Genomic DNA, 26,155 nt, shown 5'->3' with positions numbered 1-26,155 from the left:
TCTTTCTCATCTTCCTCTTCTTCATGCTCCTGCACCTCAGCTGGTCAGTGTATAGCTGGCAGCAGAGCTGTCCCTTCAGAATGGCAGAGTTGTGCAGTGTGCAGTGGATCACCACGCACCTTTGAGACCGGTTCTGCCAAGTACTACAGGGCTCCTTCTCCTCCTCTTTTTCATCCAACTTTCAATCATCTGTCCTACACTAAATGTGTTAAATAAATCCAGCTTGGCCGTGCTGGTAGTAGCATTACCCTTACACTGTGTGAACTCTAACCTTAATAATCTTCAATGATAGAATCGACATAAAATACGGGGAGATAAATTTTCAATTTCAGCAGGGGTAGAAAACTGGCAGACTTGAGGTGTGCCCATTGGCTGCATCCCACACCTACCCCACTTTCCAGAGTGAGGACATTCACAGCAACGGGTCCAGGCCCTGAACCATCAACAATGTAATAGGGCCGCCCATCCCAGGAGTTCTACACAGACACCTGGAGCGAAAAGAGGCTATCATGGTAGCAACCTCCCTTCCTTTCGCTCCTCCTCCTTCTCACCTCCTGCAAATGCTCGTGTTCCTCAGCTGCTCACCGTATAATTGTTGGCAGGGACTGTCTCCTAAAAATGGCGAGGTCGTGCAGTGTGCCTCAAGCAGGTCACTATGAATCTTGACACCGTTCCACTGTGTACTGCAGGAATGCTCCAGGGCGGGTCAAGGCACTGGAAGCTTTGTTTCAGCAGGCCAATGGTCTGCTCTGTCACATTTCATGGCAGCATGGCTTTCATTGCTTGTACGCTGTATCCACCCTTGGTGGCTCATATGCAGACGGCAATGCAGATCTCCACAGAATGAAGGTCACAGAATGACTGCTGCCATGATATCAGGCTTGATCTGCTTGATTTCCTGCCTATGGTCACACACGAGCTGGATGTTGAAGGAGTGGAAACCCTTTTGGTTCTGGTATGGGGCAGAGTTGATGCCCGCAAACTGATGTGCATGCAGCCAATGATACCCTGCAGCATGGGGAAGCCTGCACTCCTGGCAAAGCTCTGTGATCGCTCCAACAGGTTGTCTCTGGTAAGAGAAAATGAAATGTCATTAACTTTCATTGAATAGAGGCCATCAGTGACTTTCCTTACTTAATAATATCTAGCATTAGAATACTCAAATATGTTATTAACCATTGTTATATAATCGCCCCAAATGGCCAGCTCCTGTTGATTGTAGATCCTCCTCCCAATGATCAACAGGTTGCCTTTTGAGACCTCCTTGGCTGTGCTCTTTCCTTGATTGCAATAAAACACATCTGATGTGTTTAATCTCTTTTATCCTGTTTCAGGGGATGGACCTGGGTTACTACATTGACAAGCTATACCGCCCTATGAAGCTTCTCCTTATATCACAATACCCAAATATGTTTTTGCACTCTTTGTTTAAACTACAAGTTTTTAGCACAGCCAGAATGATGTCCACATTTCTTTCATTTTCTTCAGTAGTTTTCCATCACATGTAGCTCCTTGCCGTCAGCCTTCCAGATCAAGGATGATGGAGGATCACTGCAGGCCCTATCTTATCTAATTTGAACAGTCTCCAAGAGCTATACAAACACTAATGTCTATCCTTTGCTTGCACCATCCCTGTTTCTTCCTGATAGCTTTTGTTTTATTTTCACAGCACAGAGAAGATCAGCAGTTTATTTTAGAAAGGCTGAAAACAGAAGATTCTGTTCTCAGTCCAGTTCAGTTCATCGCAGGACATGGCAGGTTAATAGGTTTTTGGAGTGAATTTATGTAAAAAGTTTAAAAGAAACCCCTCCAGAGGAATCATTTGAGCCACAGGCTGAGTTGAGCTGGTGACCTCTGCTCATGACAGGGTCTACTCCTCTAACAGAAAAATACCGGCATTACCACAAAATTGCTTCTAATTTGAGCCTTACCCATCTTAATTGGCTGCTGGTTGCTGTGGGGATGGGAGCCGATCCTATTCGGAGTCCGCCTCTGGGAAAAATTTGACACACCCCCTCCCCCTTAATTTTCGTGGCTGTCCCCGCCTCCAAGCCCACCACCATAGACCTGGGAAGATTCATTGTTCTTCACTAAGGTTCAGGTAGGAGAATAGCTTTCTGAATACACTGGGTGTATATGATCTCCTGCTGAGACCTTTCTCCTGCTCCTACTCCTTCCTCTCCCGACAGCTTGTCCTGCTCTGCGTGACTGCTGTTCTTTCTCCAACTCATGCTGTATTCCAAGGCGAATGCCTAATATGTACCCATTTCTGGGAGCATCTGCTTCATTCAGAAGTATTGCAGTCGGCAAAATGTTTTTCAGTACCTGTCACTGTAGGTTTGAAACTTGAAACAATTGTAGAAAGCACCAAACACTTGTAGAGCTTTAGCAACAGCAAGAAGAAATTAATCAACAACTAATTTTTAAGTAGCTGATGATCCCTTTAAATAGCACTAGTCGGGGGGTCCTTCCTGCTGCTGAACATGTGTTCAGCTGCGTGAGGTTAAGAGAGGGCGTTAGCTAGAGTATTGAGCTCCAAAATGGCACTGCTGATACCAGATTGCATGCTGCTTGAAATCACCATCTGCCAGCTCTGCACATTCTGGTAGATACACGCTGAGTAATTGTTAACACTCTCATCAACAAGCCGTTCAGCATGATTCATCTCTTAAGTGTGTGTGCATGCTGCAGACACCATTTTGGAGCTTCAAGGCCCAAGAAAAGGCACCGATAAGCCCAATTTCTTGCCCAAAGTCCAACAGGATTAATGCTTGTTGTAAAACTGATTTTATGGTCAAAATGTGATATATTGCGTGACAGTTGAATCCTACGTATCTACAGAAGAAGTACACTGAGGCAATAGTTCTTTCAATATTGTTGTCACACATGTTACGATGCCCAGCTGAGGTTACCACTGGAGCAGCCTGATCCCAGGGCTTGATAGATCCTAACTTTTATTGTTTGCTTAGATACGTGAAGAGGGGCTATTGAACAGAGTCACCAAAGTCAGCTAATTAACTTTTAACAAACACATAAAATATTTATTAAACAAGAAAAGATGAACTATATTAGAATATTCCTTTACCCACTACTATACCTTTACAGAAATATACAGATTTGTAAGAATAACACAAGTTACAAAAACTATCTTATACTCTAATGTTCACAGTAAGTACAGTCCGTGTAAACCAATCGGCAACCTGTGGTCAGACACACCACACTCTGAAACCAAGTGACAGATGCCACCCCAGACTAGGTGCTATGGATCTCTCGTCAACTCTCTCAAGATGCTTGTCACACAGTGAGTCAACCAGTCTCGCTGAACTCCGTCTATCACATGAGGGTTTCCAATCTCCACTCTCCAAGAACTCACCTTGGAATCCTTTCCCAAACTGACACTTTCTCTCAGGCGCCTTCTGCAAGGGTTCACCTCCAGGGTTTCGAACTCTCCTTCTGATGTTCCTCTTCCCTGGATCATCACATGTATTCAAGCTTTCTTCCACACACTCTTTCTCACTGTCTCAGCTGTCAACAGTACACCACTGCTTCACACGCCCACAGCAAAGTGATACAACAGACCTTCATTTGCCTCTTTGGATCTTCTGCCTTCTCATAAGCCTCTATATCGCTTTAACTCTGCTTCCTGCAGCTTGGAGCTTTAAGCTTGAAGCTTGGAGTCTTTCTCTGCCCTTCACTCTTAACTTCACTTAACAGGACCTTTCCCAGGTTCCCGTCCTTCCTTTGACTAGAAGGTCTGCTTTGGACCTTCTCCTGTTCCACTTCCCTAGATTTGGAGACTTTCTTCTTTAGCTTGGGACTGGCTATTTGTCCCTTTTTCTCCAGTCCCTCTCTGGCAGCTTCTTTCAACCAACGTTAGCTTGGGACTGGCCATCTGCTCCTTCTAGGCTGCCTCTGCCTGGCAGGTGTCTTCAAAACTGAACTCAAAAATTGCTGTTTCTAGATTCTTCTGTGTGTGTCTGTGGGAAGGTCCTGCCTCTCTGGACCCAATTATTTCTGTTTCCTAACGCAGGCTAGTAAATCTGACCAACGAGGAGTAATGAAACATTGGACCCTTTACCGACATTTCCTGTCAAACCAAATTGTTTCAATCTGTCTCTGTAGTGATCACAGGACTTATATACTGGGCTGTCTGCAAGGAAGGAAAACACTACAGACTCCTCTCTCCAATGAGATAAGAACAAAGCCATGTTATTGCTATAGATTGAAAATTACACCCACTACAGTAAAGGTCATGTTGTTCATGAGTTAGGCAACAGTAATTTTAGAGTGCACCGCAATACCATTTAATGCATCAGCATTGAACAGTATAATATTATTAATGGGAGGAAGTGGATTTTTGACATTATAGCACTGAAGCACTGCCACTAAAGGTGGGCAGAGGTAATATTTTCACCCTGTTTGTCTCTTTTTAAACAATATATCTCAAAAACCAATAGATGTATTTCAACGAAACTTGGTGCATAGATAGGGTATGGCCCATGGTTATTTTTTGGCAAAGATGCCAATCTGGATCTGGACCCTGGAATTTTTAAGACCTGTTGACATTGGGAGAAGGACAAACTGATTTTTTTCTTTTAGAATGTTGTGTGTTGTTTAATTTAGAATGTTGCTGATTGTGAGTTAACATCTCATTTCTTCTCTGGTCAAAATCTCTTTTCGTCATTTTAGATGCTTTATATGTTCACACATGAGATGCTCTATATGTTCACACAAAAGGGTTTTGTGCTCCTGCTTGGTTTGATCTTTGAACTTTTTGTGATCTTGTTGTTTCTCCAAATCCCATTTTCAACATGCCTTTTCCACTTCTCTTGGAACAGCATCAATTATTGTTTCCCTGTGGAGTTTGGTAGTTCACTCTAACCATTCAACTATTTTACATTTTTACATAGTCCATGAACTATATCATGCCTCTCCTTTACAGGTTTTAAATGGCCTTTTTCAGATTGTCCATTTGCCTGGATTCCAACTGCTGTATCTTGTGTATTAGCACCAGCAAGCACTTGTAAATCAATGTCTGGTCATTTTGCACTTTCAATCCTTTTTGTTGACAATTATTAAGTTGGCAATTCTGCAGGCACTTCAGTCTCTTCTGTACTGCCAATTACTGAAGTTGATACATCAATAATGTTGCTTGGATCAGTTCTTTGCTCAATTGGACCCCAATTTAGTGAGGGTTTTTATTCAACGGAACAACTTTGGAACTGTAACACTCCATACCACACATCTTCTCCTTCGTTTTCTCCAGTTTGCTTTGATGTTCAAGAATCTCATTACCCTTTTCCCAATGAATTTCTAGAAGTTTATTAGTTTTGGTTTTTAATTCTGCATTCAACCAATTATTCTGAGTTACCAACAATCCCTTTTCTTGTTCAAGGCATTTTTTCCACGACAAGTCATAGAGACTACATATGCTTGAAGTTCATCAAGTTTTAACTGAAGATTGACCTTAGTTAAATTTGCTTCTACAAGTTTATCATTTAGATATTTCAAGTCCTCAGTCAAGTGTTTCACTTTCTGTGACTGATTCTCAATTGTTCTCATCAATTCTCATTCTTCATTAATGAACTTCTCTCTCATACGCGAAAGTTAGTTTTCTACGTTAATCAGGTTTTCCTTCAATTGCTTGTTATTGGCAATAAGCATCTCATTGTTGGCCACAGTAGTTTTCTGAAGTTGATTAATATCAACATGATCAACCGCCAGCTGCAATACCATCGTTCCCAGATTGCTGTCTCCACTAGCCAAATCATTACCCAGAATAAAATCTACCCTTTCAGTAGGGGACTTAGGAATCATTCCCACAGTAACAATTCCGTTTACAAAGTAAATTTGTAAATTGATCTTACACAACGAAACAGGTTCTTAAATTCCACTAATACCCTTTATTAATACGTTTTCCTTCATAAAACTATCTGGAACACAAAATGCATCATCAGCCACCATTAATGATTGATCTGCTCCCGTATCTCTCAACATTTTAATCTGTTTACTTATTTTGCTGGAGGTGTAAAGGAACACTTCTCCCCTCTAGACAAAACATCCAGAAGAACCACTAAAAGCCTGACTTCCTTTACCAGTACCCATTGAAGAGTTCCCGGGACTATGCTAAACCATATCCCCTTTTTCTGTCGGTTCTGAAGGAACACATTTCACCTGGACTACTGCTACAGTTTTAACAACCATTTCCTTTTCTGATGCAACCTTTCCTGAGGATTCCTTAGGCGCTCCTTCTACTGCAATAGGTCTACTGATTAGTCTCCATCAATTTACCTGAATATGTCCCACCTGGTTATAATGAAAACACTTAGGCCTTCAGATGTCACTGCCACCCTCAGCACCTTCCTTTCTGGTTTGAGGACAAATTTCCTGAGAACTCCCAACTGTCCCTTCCCTTCCCTGGCTACTTGCCTTCCTTTCACCTTCCCATCTTCTATCCTTCTTGGGTTTGTAGGGATGACAGAAAAAGGGTTTAGATTTATGGGCCAGTTCATAGCCATCAGCCATCTCTGCTGCCTGTCTAGCTGAGGTGACCCTCTGGTCTTCAACATGGGTTCTAACTACGGGAGGAAGTGAATTTTTAAATTCTTCCAAGAGAATTATTTCCCTAAATGTTTCATATGTTGTATCTACCTTTAATGCCCATATCCAATGGTCAAAATTACTTTGCTTTACCCTCTCAAACTCATTATAGGTCTACCCAGGCTGTTTCCTTACATTCCAAAATTTCTGCCTGTAGGCCTCAGGGACTAACTCACATGCACTCAGAACAGCCTTTTCACTGCATCACAATCCATTGAAACCTCTTCTGACAGCGATGCATAAACCGCATGAGCTCTATCCACTAACCTACTCTGTAAGAGCAATGTCCAGATTTCTGTTGGCCACTTCATTTGTTTAGCTACCTTTTCAAACAAAGTAAGGAATGCCTCTACATCCTTTTCCTCAAATTTTGAGAGGGCTTGTACAAATTTAAATCCCCCCACCCACCGCCCCCCAACTAAGCTTTGTGTTGGAGGACTTTTCATCATCAGAATCCTCAGCAGCTGAGGCCTCTTTTTTAAAGCGCGAACTTTAAAGCTGGCATTCCCTCTCCTGTTCCTTCTCTCTTTCCTCCATTGCAAACTTCTCCCTCTGGAGGTCAAGTTCTCTTATCTTGTTCCCTTTGTCTTTCCTGCCTTTCTGCTTGCTCCCTTTGAAATGCTGTCTCTTTTTCCTTTTCCCCTCTTTCTCTTTCCTTTTCTTTTTCTTTTGCCTCTAGCCGTTTCAATTCCAGTTCTCTTTCTTTTTCTTTCATCTGTAATTCAAGTTTTTTCAGTTCTTTTTCATGTTCAAGTTGTTTCATTCGCACCTGGATCTTGGCCAACTCAATTCACTTATCCCCTGGAGAACGTGGTTACTTTTTGTAAACCAATCAGTGTCACATTTTCCATTTGTAAAAAAGTCTTAGCAACCTCCAAAGCCATTTCGAATTCCAATGCATATAATATACCTCACAGCAACTCCAATTCCTACCTCCAGTACCTCAGTACCTCCATGTACTCATTAAACGGATTCACAGTTTCCACCAATGTTCACGGATTTCCAATCCCACAAGAGATCCCACCTTATAATGATTATCCTGGGTGAGCCCTCACTTTGTTATGATCCCAGCTGATGTTACGACTGGACAAGTCAGGTCCCAGGGTGGAGCCCTGATTGATAGATCCTAACTTTTAATTTTTGTTTAGATGCATGGAAAGTGGCTACTGAACAGAGTCACAGGAGTCAGCTGATGAACTTTTAACAAAAGAATAAAACATTTATTAAACAAGAAAAAATGATCTATATTACAATACTCCTTCACCCACAACTGTACCTTTACAGATACATACAGATTTCTAAGGATAACACAAGCTACAAAAGCTATCTTATACTCTAATGTTCATAGTAAGTACACAGTCTATGTCAAGCAAGTGGTCAGAAACACCACACTCTGAAACCAAGTGACATATGCCACCCCCATCCCCAAATAGATACTATTGATCTCTCAACTCCCCCCAGACCCTTGCCACACCATGAGCCAACCAGTCTCACTGAGGGTTTCCAATCTCCACTGCTTTCCATTGTCCTTCCAATGTTCCTCTCCCCTGGGTCACCACATGAATTCAAGCTTTCTTCCATGCACGCACTCTCACTGACTCAGCCATGCCAACATAACATGACTGTTTCACGAAAACACAGGAAAATGCTGGAAAAACTCAGCAGTTCTAACAGCATCTGTGGAGAGAAAGACAGAGATAACATTTCAAGTCCAATTGACTCTTCTTCAGAGACAAAGAGAAGTAGAAATGTGATGAAATTTATACTGTTTAAGGGGGGTGGAGCAGGTGAAGCTGGATAGAAGGCCAGCTGGAGGCAAAGGAGAGATTGAAAAAGATGTTATGAACAAAAGGACAAAGGGGTGTTAATGGCAGTGGTACTGGCCAAAGGAGGTGGTAATGGTGGTATTAAGGTCAGAATGCAGAATGTGATAATAGCAGGAAAAGGGTAAGCACTCTGGAAAGAACAACATGAACAAGTGACAGATGGCCCTGGTGGAGTGTGGGGAGGGGACGTGGTGGGGATGTGAGGTGGTGGGAAAAAAATCGAAAATAGGATGAAAGGTGGGGATAAAACAAAGAATAAAAATGAGAATAAATAAAGATGAATAAAAATAAGTGGATAAAAAACAGAAATTTAAAAATAAAAAATATTGAAAAAAGGAGATAAAAAGGGGAGTTAGAATGGAAGAGAGAGTTCATGGTCTGAAGTTGTTGAATTCAATGTTAAGTCTGGAAGGCTGTAAAGGGCCTTATTGGAAGATGAGGTACTGTTCCTCCAGTTTGCATTGGGCTTCACTGGAACATTGCAGCAGGCCAAGGACGGATATGTGGGCATGAGAGCAGGGTGGTATGTTGAAATGGCAAGCGACAGGAAAGTCTGGGTCATGCTTGCGAACAGACCGAAGGTGTTCCACAAAGAAGTCACCCAGGCTGTGTTTGGTCTCTCCAGTGTAGAGGAGACCTCATTGGGAGCAGGGAATACAGTAGACCAAATTGAAGGAGGTGCAAGTGAGGCGCTGCTTCACCTGAAAGGAATATTTGGGCCCTTGGACGGTGAGGAGGGAGGAAGTAAAGGGGCAGGCGTTGCACCTTCTGTGATTACATGGGAAGGTGCTGTGGGAGTGGGATGAGGTGTTGTGGGTGATGGAGGAGTGGACCAAGCTGTCCCACAGGGAACGGTCCCTACAGAATGCCGACTGGGGGGTGAAAGGAAGATGTGTTTGGTGGTGGCATCATGCTGGAGTTGGCAGAAATGGCAGAGGATGGTGGGGTGAAAAATGAGGACAAGGGGGACCATATCATGGTTCTGGGAGAGAGAGGAAGGTGTGAGGACAGAGGCGCGGGAGATGGGCTGGACACGGTTGCGGGCCCTGTGAACCACAGTAGGTGGGAAACCTCATTGAAGGAAGAAGAAAGACCACTGTTTCACATGTCCATAGTACAGAGTTACAGGCCTTCAGCTGTCTCTTTGGGTCTTCTGGCGTCTCGCAATCCGTTTTTGCTTGAAGTCTGCTTCCTGTAGGTTCCTCCTCTTTAAGCTTGGAGCCTTTTCTTGCTCTTCACTCTTAACTTTTCTTAACAGAACCTTTTCCAGGCTCTTGTCCTTTTCCTTTCACTTAACTTTCCTCTTGAGACCTTTCCTGTGCCACTCCCTGGTTTTGGGGGCTTTCTTGTTCTGTTTTTTGGGGAAAACTGCTTCCTCTGCCGTTCCCTCTCCTGTCCAGCCACTCTGGAACCCTGGCTTCAACTGAACTGAATTGAAACTACTTTTCTGTCTCAATGGGGCCTCCTGTTGCTAGGCAACAGCTCAGTTTTTTTCTACCTTGTTTGTTTTAACTCCCCTTCAAGAGTCCTAAAATCTTCATTAAAATGCAGGCATCTTTTAAAGTGAAACTAAAACTCAAGTTCCCCTTTTTCTTAACACACAAACACAGAAATACAAATTAAACTTAAACTTAAAGATATATCTTATTCCTAACACACCCAAATACACATATAACTTACTTAAACTATCTCTATTTTGGAACAATGTTGTGGGTTGTTTTATTTAGAAGGTTGCTGATTGTTTTAGAATGTTGTGGATTGTTTCAGCTGCTATGGTAGAATTTGTCACAGCTGTCAAAATGTGAGCAGAGTTTTCAGAGCAGGTTGTTGGATGTGGATTGGCCTGAAGTCTCTTCAGTGAGATGGAAGCTCTTAATAAAAATAATTCTTTTTTTCAGTTTTATGGTTACAAAGCATCATCCAGGCAGGCCAAAACCTCAAGGAAGTTGTGTAATTATAATAATTTTGAGTTAACACAGCTTGGCAGAGATATGCACTCTACTGAGTGCCCTCTTCACTTTTTATTTAGATTGATATGAATTTATTGCAGTTTATAACATTATAAAAGACAAGTTTTAATAAGCAAGATAGTAATTAACTGCAAAAAAAAATCAGAATTTACTGAAGTTAAAATGCATGCCATAATAAAGTGATCTTGAATTGTGTTTTGGAGTATTCAGCCATTACCGTGAAGAGGTTCCACATAATAGGCCTACGTAAAGAAAAATCATTACACGGACCTACATACTGATGGTCATAGTTTTACATTAACTGACGCATACAGCAATCACTGGCCAATATGAAAACTAGTAAGAAAGTAATGTGAAGTCACCTGCAGGTCATTTAATGATCTGGTCTGGTTAATTCTGGGACAATAGTTGTATGCATGCATTTTGCAGAAGCTGTGTGATGTTAGGCCCTGGCTTTTCAACTCAGGAACATATCACTGTATAGATGTCATCCTGTCTTGCTGCAGGGAAGCATGATCTGAGAAAATGCCAGCGGAGCTGAAGACTGATTGATATTGTAGCTGAAGTTAGTTGGACCTTGAATGCTGACCTGTGGATTTTTTCAGTGACATCCTAGGAGATGATTGGCCTCCAAAAATCACAGCCACACTCTTTTGTGCCATGATTCCTAGCACTGGAGAGTTTCCCCTTTTCCCAATCCTCATTATTTTCTCCAACAAGAGAAAACATAATGGCCTTCCCTTGGTGTTCTATGTCATTCCTGCTAATGAAATATTGCTGCATAAAATCATGCCTTGCAAAATTGTACACACTTGCCATTCTGATTACAGCCTATTGAGGTCTGTGGAAAAGGTATTTATATACATATTCCAAAGAGGGAAACTATGACTCCTTTTGCAGCAGATTTTATTAAATTTACACTGAATCTTTCACAATGAGGACTTTGCTGATATCCTGAGGGTTTCCCTCATCCCTTTTCAATCAGATGAGTTTTTTTTATTATTCACGCGATGTGGGCTTTGCTGGCGAGGCCTGCATTTAATGCCCAGCCCTAGTTGCCCTTGAGAAGGCAGTGATGAGCTGCCTTCTTGAACTGCTGCAGTGCAGGTGGTGTAGGTACACCCACAGTGCTGTTAGGAAGGGAGTTCCAGGATTTTGACCCAGTGACAGTGAAGGAACAACGATATATTTCCATGTCAGGCTGGGAGCTTGGAGGGGAGATTCCAAGTGGTGGTGTTCCCATCTATCTGCTCCTCTTGTCCTTCTAGATGGTAGTGGTGGTGAGTTTGGAAGGTGCCGTCGAAGGAGACTTGGTGAATTCCTGCAGTGCTACTTTGCATCAGTGGTGGAGGAAGTGAATGTTTGTGGTGTGGTGCCAATCAAGCGGGCTGCTTTGTCCTGGATGGTGTCAAGCTTCTTCAGTGTTGTGGGAGCTGCACTCATCCAGGCAAGTGGGGAGTGTTCCATCACACTCCTAACTTGTGCCTTGTAGATGGTAGACAGACTTTGGGAGTCAGGAGGTGAGTTACTCGTCACAGGATTCTTAGCCTCTGACCTGCCGGTGTAGTCACAATATTTATATGACAAGTCCAGTTCAGTTTCTGGTCAATGGTAACCCCCAGGTTATTGAAAATGGGGGATTCAGTGATGGTAATGCCATTGAACATCAAGGGGTGATGGTTAGATTCTCTCTTGCTGGAGATGGTCCTTGCCTGGCAATTGTGTGGTGCGAATGTTACTTGCCACTTGTCAGCCCAAGCCTGGATATCATCCAGGTCTTGCTGCATTTGGACATGGACTGCTTCAGTACCTGAGGAGTCATGAATGATGCTGAACATTGTGCAATCACCAGCGAACATCCCACTTCTGACATTATGATGGAAGGAAGGTCATTGATGAAGCAGTTGAAGATGGTTGGGTCTAGGACACTACCCTGAGGAATTCCTGCAGTGAAGCTGAGATGACTGACCTCCAACAGTCACAACCATCTTATTTTGTGCTAGGTATGACTCCAACCTGCGAGAGCTTTCCCCCTCATTCCCATCAACTCCAGTTTTGCTAGGGCTCCTTGATGCTACACTCGGTCAAATACAGGCTTGATGTCAAGGGTAGTTACTTTTGCCTCACCTCGGGAGTTCAGTTCTTTTGTCCATGTTTTAACCAAGGCTGTAACGAGGTCAGGAGCTGAGTGACCCTGGCGGAACCCAAACTGGGTGTCAGTGAGCAGATTATTGCTAAGCAAGTGCTGCTTGATAGCACTGTTGATGACCCCTTCCATTACTTGACCGATGATCAAGAGTTGAAGGATGGGGCGGTAATTGGCTGGGTTGGATTTGTCCTGCTTTTTGTGTACAGGACATACCTGGGCAATTTTCCACATAGCCGGGTAGATGCCAGTGTTGTAGATGCACTGGAACAGCTTGGCTAGGGGCGTGGCAAGCTCTGGAGCACATGTCTTCAGTACTATTGCCCGAATATTGTCAGGGCCCATAGCCTTTGCAGTATCCAGTGCCTTCAGCTGTTTCTTGATGTCACGTGGAGTGAATCGAATTGGCTGACGTAGCCTCCATACTGAATAATCCTTTCAATTTTTTTTTCTTTTTGATTAATTTGTTCGCCCCACCACCACCCCCCTGAAGCCACCCCACACTCCTCGCAAAGATGGGAATATCTGCATCAGCATCAAGCTATCCCAGGACTGATAGGACACAGCTCGAACCAGGAGAAAGCTCTTTTTGCCATAATAATACTGCTTAATGCATCTCTCAAGAGTAATATCTCCTAACAGCATCAGGGAGACTTTCCACTTTCTTTATGGCTTCTCTAATTGAGATGGTTAATTGAATGGCAGCTTTGTCCTGGGAAGCAGAACACTCTCAGAAAAAGTTTTCATGAGTATCTCATTTCAAATATGGTTGACAGGAGAAGAAATAAAGTCAGGTGATTCCGTTTCACTGGGCTGGGTTTCATGCTCACCCTATGTCGAAGGGTTTGAAGGCATGTGCAGCTGGTAAAATACAGAGCATGACCTGTCTGCTGCCACCCCTCCCACCTCTGAGCTCAAATTTTATGGGAGCCGTTGGAGGTGTTGGCCAATCTGCCTGCCCTATTGAGATCCTTAAGCGGCCAATGGCCACTTAAGCTCCTCATCCCACCCCCCGCTGCTATATTATCCACAACAGGAAGAGGCCCATGCTTGTCGGAATGGCCGCCAGTTATAGCTATGTGAGCTAGTGTTGGGCAAGGGGGTCCTCCCTTGGGGGTTGTCTGTGGCCATTGGAGGCACCCCAGCACCCCACCCTCCCTCCCCCCACCCAAGGTCATTCTTCCCCTTTTACCCTCCTCTCTGGCCTCTCAAAGCCAGCCCCCCACTCCCCCCTCATCCTCATCAGACGGGGCTGCCAGCCTGGCCCCAGAGATAACCCAGACTTACCTTGGTGTCTGGGCTCCTGTTCTCTGGGATTGCTTGTCCTCCCAGCAATGGCCACCAGTAGCTGGTACTACTGGGACTACAGAGCTGTCAGCTCGCTAAGGTGGGACTTGCTCCCAAAGCTGGGGCAGAAGTCTCACCTCAAAGTAATGAATGCTGCTCCCATGGTTAAGTTGCTGTGCGGCAGCGGCAGTATTGTCTGTGGTCTCCCGCCCAATGACATTTTTAGTTTGCTGCGTGGGAATTCCACAGTGCCCTGGAAAGTCCATCCCATTGTGCCTATGTTTGATTTAAACCCAGAGTCCGGAGATGAAACCATGGTGTGCAAACCAACTGCATCATGGAGTCACTGGTAGTGAAATGCCCCCGTACATTTTAAACTGAAGCTCACTGGTGCAGATACATGGGTGTCATTACTAATTTTCCAAGAATAAAAGCTGACTCATCTAGGGCAGTAACCTACAGATCCTGCATGGTTCTGACTTTAGCCATTAGAATGCTACATAATGCTGATTGGGAGTTAATTGAATCAATGGAAAATGTGATGAATTGTGCAGTTTAACTGAAATGAACCACTTGACCTTTATGAGGTTTGTTGCACACAGGCAGTAAATCAAGGAAATGAAGTGGGAAAACAAAAATTAAAGTAAGGGCATGTTTGCACCATACAAGCATTAGAATATACACATGGGACATGCTGAGTATTGCAACCTGTAAAAAAACAACCTCGTACATAATCTAGAGTGTTCAAAGCATTCAGATACAGCCCCAAAGACACTGTAAACTCTTTATGTAGTCTGACAATGATTTGGGCTTTTCAGTGCAATCTCATGGACATCAGAACTTCACTGAACTTCCATCCCAAGTCCTACTGAAGAAGTACAATATGCTTAGAAATTATAAATAATTAATAGAAGTATAATATCATAGTTATAAATAATTAACAGAAGTAATATCACTGGTTATGAAAATACATACTAACAGCTTTGAAAACTGTTCTCTGTTCTGTTTTGATAAAAGCAGTAATTGATTTTGCAATAATAGTCTTTCATTATTTAAACCAATATTAGATGTTTGATTAAACAGGTAATAGTAATGAATGTGCTTACTAAGGTTGACTTTCACAAAATCTAATGCTTTCTAAATGCTATGTGTAATTCAGAAGTGACTTTCTTTGGGACAGAACCGCTAAGAGTGATTTGCGCTAAACTGCGACTTCAAGATTCTGGCAAAGCTGTTGACTAGGAAAACTTATCACTTTGCTGCCTCATCTCTTACACAGGACTATACGAACTGTATCAAAGCTCAGCACTGAAGGGATATTGCAGGAGGCTCTTTAACTATATTCATTATTTTGTTGAGTGAATACTTATGTTATAGTTTTGTCTTTTAGATACAATTGACATCTAGCGGGGCCACATGGTCATTTCTTTGTGCAGTCCTTAGGAGGATGGGCTGTAAGGAAGTACCCTTTTCCTCTAATCCCAATGTAATTGTACAAATCGTAATGTCACATTATGCATCCACTAACTCCTGCCATTGCTAAAGACTATTTCATCATTCCGTTTTCTTGTAAATTGAGACTCAGTGAGATATCAGCTAGAGCATGTACCAACTTCATGCAAATCCCACAACCCATAGTGGAACAGAACCACAGAATCACAGAAAAGTTACAGTGCAGAAGGAAGCCATTTGGCCGATTGTGTCTGCACCAGCTCTCCGAATGAACAATTCATTTAGTGCCATTCTCCCACTCTCCCCATAACCCTCCATATTCTTCTTATTTAGATAACTGTCTAATTCCCTTTCGAATGCTTCAATTGAATCTGCCTCCACCACACTCTCAGGCAGTGCGTTCTAGACCTTAGCTGCTCGGTGCATGAAAATGTTTTCCTCATGTCGCGTTTGCTTCTTTTATCAATTACTTTAAATCTGTGCCCTCTTGCTCTTGATCCCTTCATGAATGGGAACAGTTTACTGCTATCTACTCTAGCAAAACCCCTCATAGGTTTGAATACCTCTATTAAATCCCCTCTTTGCTCCAAAGAAAACAGCCCTAATTTCTCCAATCTATCTTCATAACTAAACTTCCTCATCCCTGGAACCATTCTCGTGAATCTTTTCTGAATTATCCAATGCCCTCACAATATCTCCCTAAAGCATGGTGCCCAGAATTGGATGTAACACTCCAGGTGAGGCCAAAATACGTCCTACACAAGTTCAACATAACTTCCTTGCTCTTGTACTCTATAGCCCTATTAATAAAGTCTAGGATACTGTATGCTTTATTAACTGCTCTCTCAACCTGTCTTGCTACATTCAGTGACTTTCGCACATATATGCCCAGGTCCCCATGATTTTACACCCCCTTTAGAATTGTATCCTTTTTTTGTATTGTCTGCTCATGTCCTTCCTACCAAAATGAATCACTTCACATTTTTCCACATTGAACTTCATCTGCCACCTGTCTGTCCATTTCCCCAACTTGTCTATGCCTTTTTGAAGTCCTACATTATTCTCCTCCCAACACACAATGCTTCCAAGTTTCATATCATCCATAAACTTTGAAATGGTGCCTTGCACACCAAGATCTAGGTCATTACTATATATCAGGAAAAGCAAGGATCCCAACATTAACCTCTGGGAAACCCCACTAGAAACCTGTTTCCAGCCCAAAAATCATCCATTAACCATTACTCTCTGTTTCCTGTCACTCAACCAATTCCTAATCCGTGTTGTTACTGTCCCTTTGATTCCATGAGCTATAACTTTGCTGACAGGTCTGTTTGGAAGTGCATCTACACCACATCAACTACATTGTCCTCATCAACTCTCTCTGTTACCTCATCAAAAACTCCAGAAAATTAGTTAGACATGACTCTCCCTTAAGAAATCCATGCTGGCTTTCATTAATTTACTGACATTTGTCCATGTGACTATTAATTTTTGTCCCGAGTTATTATTCCTAGAAGTTTCCCCATCACCGAAGTTAAGCTGACTGGGGTCTGTACAGTTGCTGGGCTTTTACACCCCTTTTGGGTCAAGAATGTAATGTTTGCAATTCTGTGGACCTCTGGCACCACCCTGACTCTAAAGAGTACTGAAAAATTATAACCAGTGCCTCTGCAATTTCCATTCTCACTTCCCTCTGTATCCTCGGATGTATCTCATCCAGTCCTGGTGCCTTATCCACTTTAAGTACAACTGGTACCTCCTTCTTATCAATTTTAAATGCTTTTAGTGTTTGAATTACCTTTGCTTTCACCATGGCTTGAGGTAGAATTTTCTTCATTGGTAAAGACAAATGCAAAGTATCCAGTTAATACCTCAGCTATGCCCTCTGCCTCTGTGTGTTAATCCTGTTTTTGGTTCCTAATCATCCCTACACCGCCTTTTACAATTTATATTCCAAACAAGACTTTGGGATTCCCTTTTCTGTTGACTTCCAGCCTCTTTTCCTACTCCCTCTTTGCTCCCCTTATTCGCTTTTTCATCTCCCCTCTGTAAAGGGTTAACTCTAATGAAAGCTACTGAGCATGTGGATAAGGAGCTATGTCACAGTCATGTCACTCACGGAGAGGAGATGAGTGTGAAGATCTCAGAGATGGCTCCAGCTCTGTCTTGGTCTTATTTCACCTTTGTAAAAAGTTAGCGCGTAAATAAATGTTTTTGAACAAAAGACCATTGAATGAAATTTTCCAAGCTCGCTGGTGGTGGGTTTGATAGGTGGCATGTGTGGAAAATATGGCGCGACCTGCTTCACGGTGGCATGAAGGTAGGGCACGATCGTCCGCTCAGCCCGCCTATGGCAGGCCACGTTTCCTGCCATCGGTCGACGGGGAGCTACGTGTAATACATTAGCATATAATTAAAAGGCCATCCAGCCAGGCTCTTGGAACCCCGCCGTATCATCTGTCCATGTTGGCGGGAGAGCACACCGACGTGTTTCACAACAGCGCACAGGCGACGTGCACTTGGCGGCCTTCACTTTGGGGGAACTGAGAAGAGTGAGCAACAACAATCTCCACAGCTTGCCCATTGTTTACAGGTCTCAGGGGCACCGGGGGACGGGGGCAAGTCCAGGCCAGCTTCACAGGCGACTGCTGAGCAGGGGAGGTGTGGGGGCGGTGTCGGGGTATCCAGGGGCAAGTGCTGGCCAGCCTTGGAGGCAACTACTGAGGGCGGGATGGGGGATGGGGTGGTGTCTGGGGGCAAGTGCTGGCCAGCCTCAGAGACAATCATTGTCAGTGGGGAGTCAAGTGCTTCCCTGGTGCTGCATACCGTGCACAGGGTCAGGGTAAGTGAGGGAAGTGGCCATGCATTAGGGACACCTGTATTAACTGACCATGCCTCACAACTGAGACAGATCAGGCGCAGCCATGGTGATATTATTGGGGTTGGGCTCCTAACCTGCACGATGATGCAAGCAAAGCGGTGGCAACAAATGGTCACCAAGCACTCCATACCTTACCGTGCCCACCCCCCCACCCCACCCCTCCTCCCCCCACCCCCACCCCACCTGCAACCCCCCAGCACAGGCTTCGAGTCCGCCACCACTTTATTGGACCGTGGAGCAGTTGGACTGCACACGTTGTACAAACTCCTCGCCAACCTTGGCCATGTAGCAGTCACTGCTGGAGGCGCTCACTGCCCCTTGCAATCTCAGCATCCCTGTTTGAGCCAATGTCCCCCACATCACAGGTTGCCAGGGCAGCCATGCAGTGCACTCATCTGTGACCATTCGAGGGGTGACCAGCACTCTCTGGGAAGGATTAATGGGCGGTCACATAGGGTCAGGAAAGCTGCTAAGTACAACCATGATAACCACGTCCCTCTCTCTCTTTCATGCTGCAGGAGGATCATGGATTCTGGTGACCTAGCTGTATGCCTGATGGCCCACAGAGACTGTAGAAGACTGAGGAGAGAGCAACTGAGGCTCCTGGCTGCGCAAAGGCAGGAGCAGCAAACTCATGAAGAAGGGACAGCAGGGGCTCCCGGAGCAAGCCATAGCTGGTCGGTGCCTAGCAATACCCAGGGTCTATAGACGCCGCCTGTCATTCCTGCAGATGACTGAGAACCAGTGTCGCCGATGACTGCACATGTCTAGGGACCTGGTGTCTCACACCTGCCACTTACTGCAGGACTTGGCGCCAAGGGGGCATGGAGGGTATCCACTGCCAGTGGCTGTGAAAGTGACCAATTTCTATGCCAGTGGCTCCTTTCAGGGCTCCACAGGTGACCTCTGTGGGATTTCACAATCTACCACCCACAGATGCATCCATGAGGTCGCAGATGCCATCTTCTCCATGGCACACAACTTTGTGCATTTCGCCCTGGGCCGGGACAGCCAGGATGCAAAGGCCATTGGATTCGCCCCGATCTCGGGATTCCCACAGGTGCAGAATGTGATTGACTGCACTCATGTAGTGCTCAGATCTCCATCGCTACACTCAGTGGACTTCATCAACCGCAAGGGCTTTCACTCACTGAACGTGCAGCTGGTATGCGACAACCAGAAACTCATCCTGCAGGTGTGGGCACGGTTTCGAGGGAGTGTGCACAATGCCTACATCCTGAACAAAAACAGAATTACCTGGAAAAACTCAGCAGGTCTGGCAGCATCGGCGGAGAAGAAAAGAGTTGACGTTTCGATCAACAGCCTACATCCTGAGTCGCTCGCAGATCCCTGCAGTCTTCCAGGGTCCACAGAGGCTCCAGGGTTGGCTCCTTGGGGACAAGGGCTACCTGCAGAGGCTGTGGCTGATGATATCCATGCGGTGGCCTCAGACTGCAGCAAAGCGACGCTATAATGAGGCTCATGCAGCAGCTCGGAACTTGGTGGAGCAGACCATCGGGATGCTGAAGATGAAGTTCCGGTCCCTGGTCTGGTGGAGCCCTGCAATACAGTCCACAGAGGGTGTCGTGCATCATTGTCATCTGCTGCGTCCCTTACAACCTGGCATTCCAACAGGGAGACGAGCTGGCTGAGGAGAAGATGGAGGAGCTGCAGGTCCATTCGGATGAGGAAGACGCTGACGGGGATGAGGGTGAGGGCGTCCTCAGTGGTGACGATGATGGGGATGAGGCTCTCACACTGGCTAGACGAGGCAGGCATGCTCAGGAGGCATAGCTGCCATTTTAGTGGAGGATGATGACGACATGCAGCGAGGTGTCCCTGTGGATCCTCACATCGCAGATGTGGACGTTTGACTCCAGTCTGGCTTATTGCAGCCAATACCCTCTGTGAGAATCTTCCTGTCATGGAAGGTGCAGACTCGATAGGTCGAAAGGCCTCTTCTGCACTGTGTGATTCTATGATTCTGAGATGCAGTGGAGGCCCTAATAGTCACTGGGTGGCAGGAGGATGATGACAACATGCAGTGAAGACATTCCATAGATCTTCACATAGCCTCTGTGAATGTCTGACTCCTGCCTGGCCGAGGGCAGCTCGCTTGCGCTCCATGATCAGGACAATCTCAGAGACGCATCCATGAAACTAGATGCATCTGATGCTGTGTCTGCCTTCAGCACTTCAGGAGCTGGTGCACAGCATCATTGGTCGCAGATGCTGGTGTGATGGAGGCCAGCCCCACCTCAAAGGTGCTGAGAGCACACAGAGAGAATGAGAGATCTCTGTGGCGCCTGCCCACTACATTCTGGCAGCAATGACCAGCACCGCCGAGGTGCAGGCATCAGTAATGTTTCCAGGGAGTGTGAGGCCGGACCATCTCTGTGGTCTGAAGGCTGCATAGAGCACAGGGAAGAGGCCCTGGACTGAGACACCTGTCTTTTATCTTGTGCAGAAAGATTTCACATCTGAGTGATAAGAACACTGCTCATCAGAACAAGGAGCCATAGGCAGGGAGGCATTCTTAGGAGTTTATTGACAATAGTGAATATTATGTACAAGTGATCAACACCCGTGCCCAGCAAGACTGCTGCTACGTCTTGGTGCTCCCCGGACATGCACAGCAGAGGTGGAGGCAGCCTGCTTACTGTGAAGCCCTGGCTGTGAAGACTTTGGCAGGCATCCTCTTGAGGGCTAAGACTTGGTGGGCCCTGGCCTGCTTTCAGGGTCCTGCTGTGTGGCAGTGGCACCCTCCTCGACCTGTGAAGCTGGAGCTGCAGAGGTCACAGGAAGAGGGGATTCGGATGGGCCAGTCACTCCCAGAGTCACCTGGGTGGATGGCCCCGGGGTGTGCACCTGCTGATCCTCCTCCCAATGGGTGCCCGAGGGCCCCTGGCTGATTCTGTGAAGGGAAGGCGTAGCTGGAGTGAGATGGAGCTGGTCAGCACCCCTCTCGCTTACACCTCTTGGAGGCCAACTATGGCATCAGCGATGGAGTCATGCCCGTGCAGCAATGACGTCCTGGACCAAGGTCTCTATGGCAGCCATCATCCTGCCAGTGTTGACCTCAGTGTGTTGCAATGCCAGCGCTATCACCTCAGCCTGAAGACGGACGGACTGCTCCATTGTGCCTTGCAATCTGAGCAGTGCAGCAGACATCCCTTCCTGATGTTCCCTAGCTTGCCTTTGCAGCTCCAGCAACTGTGACATGACTGAGTCCAGAGGCTCATCATCTGACTCGGACTCAGCAACGTTCTGGCCTCCAGCAGTCCTTCGAGTGCCGGGGACCTGGGAAGTCCCTGCCTCCACCTGCTGTGATCAGAAAGTGCGATGTGCTCACCAGATTGTGATTGCGAGGCTATTCGAAAGCTAGTTCCCACCGAGGTGTGTGTCTCTGCACTGGTGGAGGGTGTGGGTGAGCGCTGTGACGGGACTTCAGGGAGGGTACCTCCAGATTCCTCTTCAAAGGTTTCTTCGGGGCCCTGGAGGCTCTGGGACTCTATCAGCTATTTGCCAGATGTGCCTGTGAAAGGGAGGGGAGATAATTATTGCATGGCAGTGGCCTGTGAAAGAGGACATCTCTTGCGGCATGGTTGTCTGGTGGATGTTGCACTGCTGGATCCTCACTTGGTAGAGTAGTGCCAACCCCACCGTCAGCACAAGACCCGTCCTGGTCATCGCCGGTCAGCTGGATGGCTCTGTTTTCGAATTCTGTCAGAACTTTGATCTCCAGCATCCCTCCGCGTTCCTGCGACCTTTCCCTCCTGTGTGTACCAGTTTGTCCTGCATGGATAGAGAAGGGGAGAGTGTATCAGGACACCTGCCAGGTCAGATGATAAGTATTCCTGGCCTGTGTGGGCGGTGAGTGATCCCATGGACAGGATATAGACAATGCAGGTGTGTGTGAAAGAGTGAATGGTGATGTCACTTGCCTTGGCTGTGACTGAGGGCCCTGTGGGTGTGTGATGGGTTTGTGAGTGCGTGAGTTGGGAGTGATGATAGTGACTTACCCTAGTGGAACGGAGGAGATTATTCATCCCTTTGCGGCACTGGGTGGCTGTCCTCCTCTGCAGGGCATTCACACTGACCATCGCTGCCACTGCCTCCCAAGCCAGGTTGGTGGCTTTGCTGCCCATCCTGCAGCCAGAGGTGGGGTAGAGCACATCCCGACAGGTCTCCACAGCATCCAGCAGTCGCTCAAGGGACCTGTCATTGAAGCAGGGGGCTGCAGTCTTTTTTTCCTTTCCTGGCCATGTCTCCAGGGCAACGGTGGTGAGCTAGTGGTGATGAGCGCTTTGCTGGCAGCTGCCTTTTAAAGATGGCGGCCAGAGTGATGCAACAGTGGAATGATGGCGGGCAGGCGGGCGAATGAGAGTCCACTCGCCATGGAAACAGCGTGTTTCACGGGAGTGAATAAATAATGAGGTGGGCTCGGGACAATACGGCGTGAAAACCTGCCATTTTCGTTGGCGGGTAGGACTCCATTTTACCCACCCGTTGCCACACTTAGTGCATTTCTGGGAAAATTCCGCCCATTGCCTCTAACAAGGTATCTTCTAGAGCAAGGAACCAATGAATGCCGAGATAAACCCACATTAACAGATCTGCTGAACCTTCTATATTCATTCTGGTTCTCAGTTGTACTTTCTACCTGACATCTGTCATAAGCACACTTTTTCTTCTTTATCTTAATTTCTATCTCTTTTGCCATTCAGGGAGCTTTGGCTTTGTTCACCTAACCTCTCCCTTCCAAGGGAATATACCTCGATGGTGCCTGAAATGCCTCTTCTTTGAAGGCAGCCCATTGTTCAGTTACCGCTCTTCCTCCCAATCATGACTTTGTACGATGTAAAATTTGCAGAGCTGAAAGCTTGATAGGGGGAGGCTACTGGAAGTTATTTGAATCCAAACTGGGAGAAACGGATTACTTCCATGGCAATTTATCAATTCAGTGGGTCGAAGACTTTAGAAAACCTGCAATTTAGCAATACAGTTTAACTTCTATTGCATGTGACAGTAGAAGATCCATCCATTATGGAATATGTAAGTTACAGGCAGCTACACCCAGGACATGAATGAAAATCATGCAGTGGAATTGTCCCTGAATTGCAGTAATTGAGGTAGTGGGCCTGATAAAAAATGTTTTCCCCGCTGGCTGCAATGGTGGGTTTTTGCGATGTATTGTCTGCTTCCTGGCTTGTCCTGCCTCATTAATAATGCATTCACAGTGAACACGCCGGACCACTGGCAGGTAGATTTGGATTTGCCCACCAATGCCATGACATTAGCACTTCCTTGTCCCATGCGCTATATTTAAAGTGCACCAGAGTGCAGCCTCCTCCATGTCTTCAGACCAGGACTGTTCCAGGCGATGGATGGCCCTGAAAGCCAGGAGGACGGCAGCCCCCAGATTTAGCGACGCCTCACTGGAGCACCTTTTGGATGCCGTTCAGGCCGGCCGCAATGTCCTCTACCACCGCTCTGGCCACAGGAGCTCCACCAGAGCCACCAATCCAGCCTGGGAGGTGGTAGCAGTGGTGGCCAGCACCAACAGAGCACAGAGGAGGTCAACCATCCAGTGCAGGGAGGGAATGAATGATCTCACCAGAGTATGTCAACCACCTCATCACTCTCAACATACACTCCCAAACCCATCACACATCCACAGGGATTTCACACCTCAAGGGATGACACCACTCACTCTAACACATGCCCTCACATCTCCATCAGGCTCATATCCTCTGGAGCTCATGTCCTCATCTGTTATTGGCTCTGCTCACCACAGAAACAGTCCATGCATCCTTATCATCTACCGTAGCATGTGTCCTGCTCACACTCTCTCTGTCTGTTTTCATGCAGGAGAAACTGGCTCACAACAAGAGAGAGAGGTCCCAGACCGGGGGGTGGAGTTGCCAATATTAGGCCGGTCACTCACTTTGAGGAGTGTGCCATCGCGCTAGCTGGTCAGGACGTGGACCATGCCTGCAGTGACAGTGAGGTCAGCGGCAAACATCCACTTGAGGATCCTGCACCAGGTCATCCCTCTCTCAACGGAATTGTGAGTGCTCTCTCTCCTCTTTTTGGCTCGGTTGCCATGCACTCATTATCTCTACTTTGATTCACAAGGAGCCCTGCCAAGCGACCGACACCCTCAGCCAGCCAGTCCCTCAGTTCCATCCAGATCCTCACCTCCAGAGAAGAGGACCTCAGCTCCAACCATGTCCTTAGTTCCAGCCAAGAGGACACCTCCTCCACTGAAGAGCTGGGAATAAGCAGTCTGGCAGACCCATCACAGCCTTACACACACCCTGCTCCAGCGCAGAGACATACCTCGGTTCGCAAACTGGTGGTCACCACACGGACACATGTCCGTAGATGGAGGAGGCAGGTTCAGCCAAGCTCCCCAGAACGTGGAGGACTGCTGGGAAAGAGGCATCTCTGAGGTCCAAGTCAGTAGATGAGCCTCTGGATTCGGCCTTCCAGCTCATCGTAGACAGTCAGCAGAAGGCGGGGGAACATCACACAGAGCTGTTGCAAGCCCTCAACAGAGTGGCACATGAGTCAGAGGGATATGTCCGCCTGCTCTCTGATGATGGGTGCCCACATGTATGCTGATGGAGGTCTACATGGGAAGCATGGCAGACCTGCACTCTATCATGGTATCCGTGGGTGAGTTCCTGCAGTGGCAACGCGGGAGGTAAACTGGGCACCTTGATGTCCCTTCAGGTGCTCCTTCCCCTCAAGGAGTTAGGCCAGGGTCCTCAGGCACCCGAAGGGAGGAGGAGCAGCAGCTGGACAGCCCTGGGTCATCCACCCAGGAATCTCAGAGGCTGTCCTCTCCTTCTGAGTCCCCTTTTCCTGTGAACCCCTCAACCACATCCTCTGTCACCGCAGAGGGAGCAGCTGGCCCACAGGAGGACAGCCAAAGCAAGCTGGGGCACTCAATGCCTCGGCTCTCCAGAGGACCCAAGCCAAATTCATCAAAGGCAACAGGGCCAGCCATTGCACAAGCTGTTCCACCCTTGCTGCAGTTGTCAGGGCAGCACCTAAAAGAAGTGGTAGGCTTAGAAAAGTTAAGAAATTTTGATCACAAGCGGTTACACGGGTGAACACATTTTGTCACTTCCTAATCTGAAAATATATCCATTTTCACTGAATAATGTGAAATGTTGGGCAGGATGTCTGTGATCTGAGCAAGGCCCTAAAGGTAAGTCATGCTCCGCGTAAATGTAAATCAGGCATGGAGGGGTGATTCCTGTCGGGCCTTACTTTGCATCTCATTAGCGGGACGCAAATCGGCTTCACACTGGCCTCCAGCGAGATTCACGATTTGCCACGGTGGACACCATCAGATGATCCCGCTGTGATTTCACGTTGGCATGAAACTGATTTCTGCCCCCTCACCTGCTATGATGCCCGCCGCAAATGGGAGCGGAAAATTCTGCCTGTGTTTTTTTTTTGTAAAATAACTGAACTATTTATTTCCAAATTTCAGCTACAGAAAAGATTTTCACTTGACGGGGAGGGTGGGGGGGGAGAAAGACTTCTCCTTAAGTAGCCGAGCTATCAGACTCTCTCACAGAAGTGTTTCTGCATGAAAGCTAAATGATTTGTCACCTAAATAACCCATCTGCCCCATTTCTGCCAGGGGCTTCATAATTCCAAGAGAAAACACACTATTTTCCTGTCCCACTAGGCAGTCTGTGCCAATGACATACGTTTGCTGCTCTTCCTCTCAGGCAACCTACTCACAGTGGCAGTTCCCTCCTGGAGGGATGAGATGTTATTGTTTATTACCACTTCTACACTGGTTACACACCTTGGCCTGAATTTTGCCCGTGTCGGGCGGGCTCGGCGGGAGCAGCCGGGGACAGTCGGAGAGCTGACCGCCGCCCGCAGTCGGCTCCGCACCGCGATTTCGCGCGGGCGGGACAATTAAGGCCCGCCCTGCGTGGATTATGAGTGGCAGCGCTGAGCGCTA

The 26,155-nt window shown here is 46.5% G+C and overlaps 1 long non-coding RNA gene across 1 annotated transcript in view; it reads right to left on the bottom strand.

Annotated features, from left to right (window-relative positions):
- Nucleotides 1-1,800: 1,800 nt before the first annotated feature.
- LOC144685299 (uncharacterized) overlaps nt 1,801-26,155 on the bottom strand; it is an 86,930-nt gene continuing 62,575 nt past the window's right edge. Inside the window, exons 2-3 of the long non-coding RNA XR_013577701.1 lie at nt 2,264-2,325; nt 1,801-1,876 (exon numbers count right to left, since the gene is read on the bottom strand). This is a non-coding gene — a long non-coding RNA (uncharacterized LOC144685299). The remainder of the gene's footprint in view (nt 1,877-2,263; nt 2,326-26,155) is intronic.

The sequence above is a fragment of the Cetorhinus maximus genome, chromosome 10 (genome assembly GCF_964194155.1).
Source record: "Cetorhinus maximus chromosome 10, sCetMax3.hap1.1, whole genome shotgun sequence".
Lineage (NCBI taxonomy): Eukaryota > Metazoa > Chordata > Chondrichthyes > Lamniformes > Cetorhinidae > Cetorhinus > Cetorhinus maximus.
This window is presented reverse-complemented; position numbering and strand designations above follow the sequence as displayed.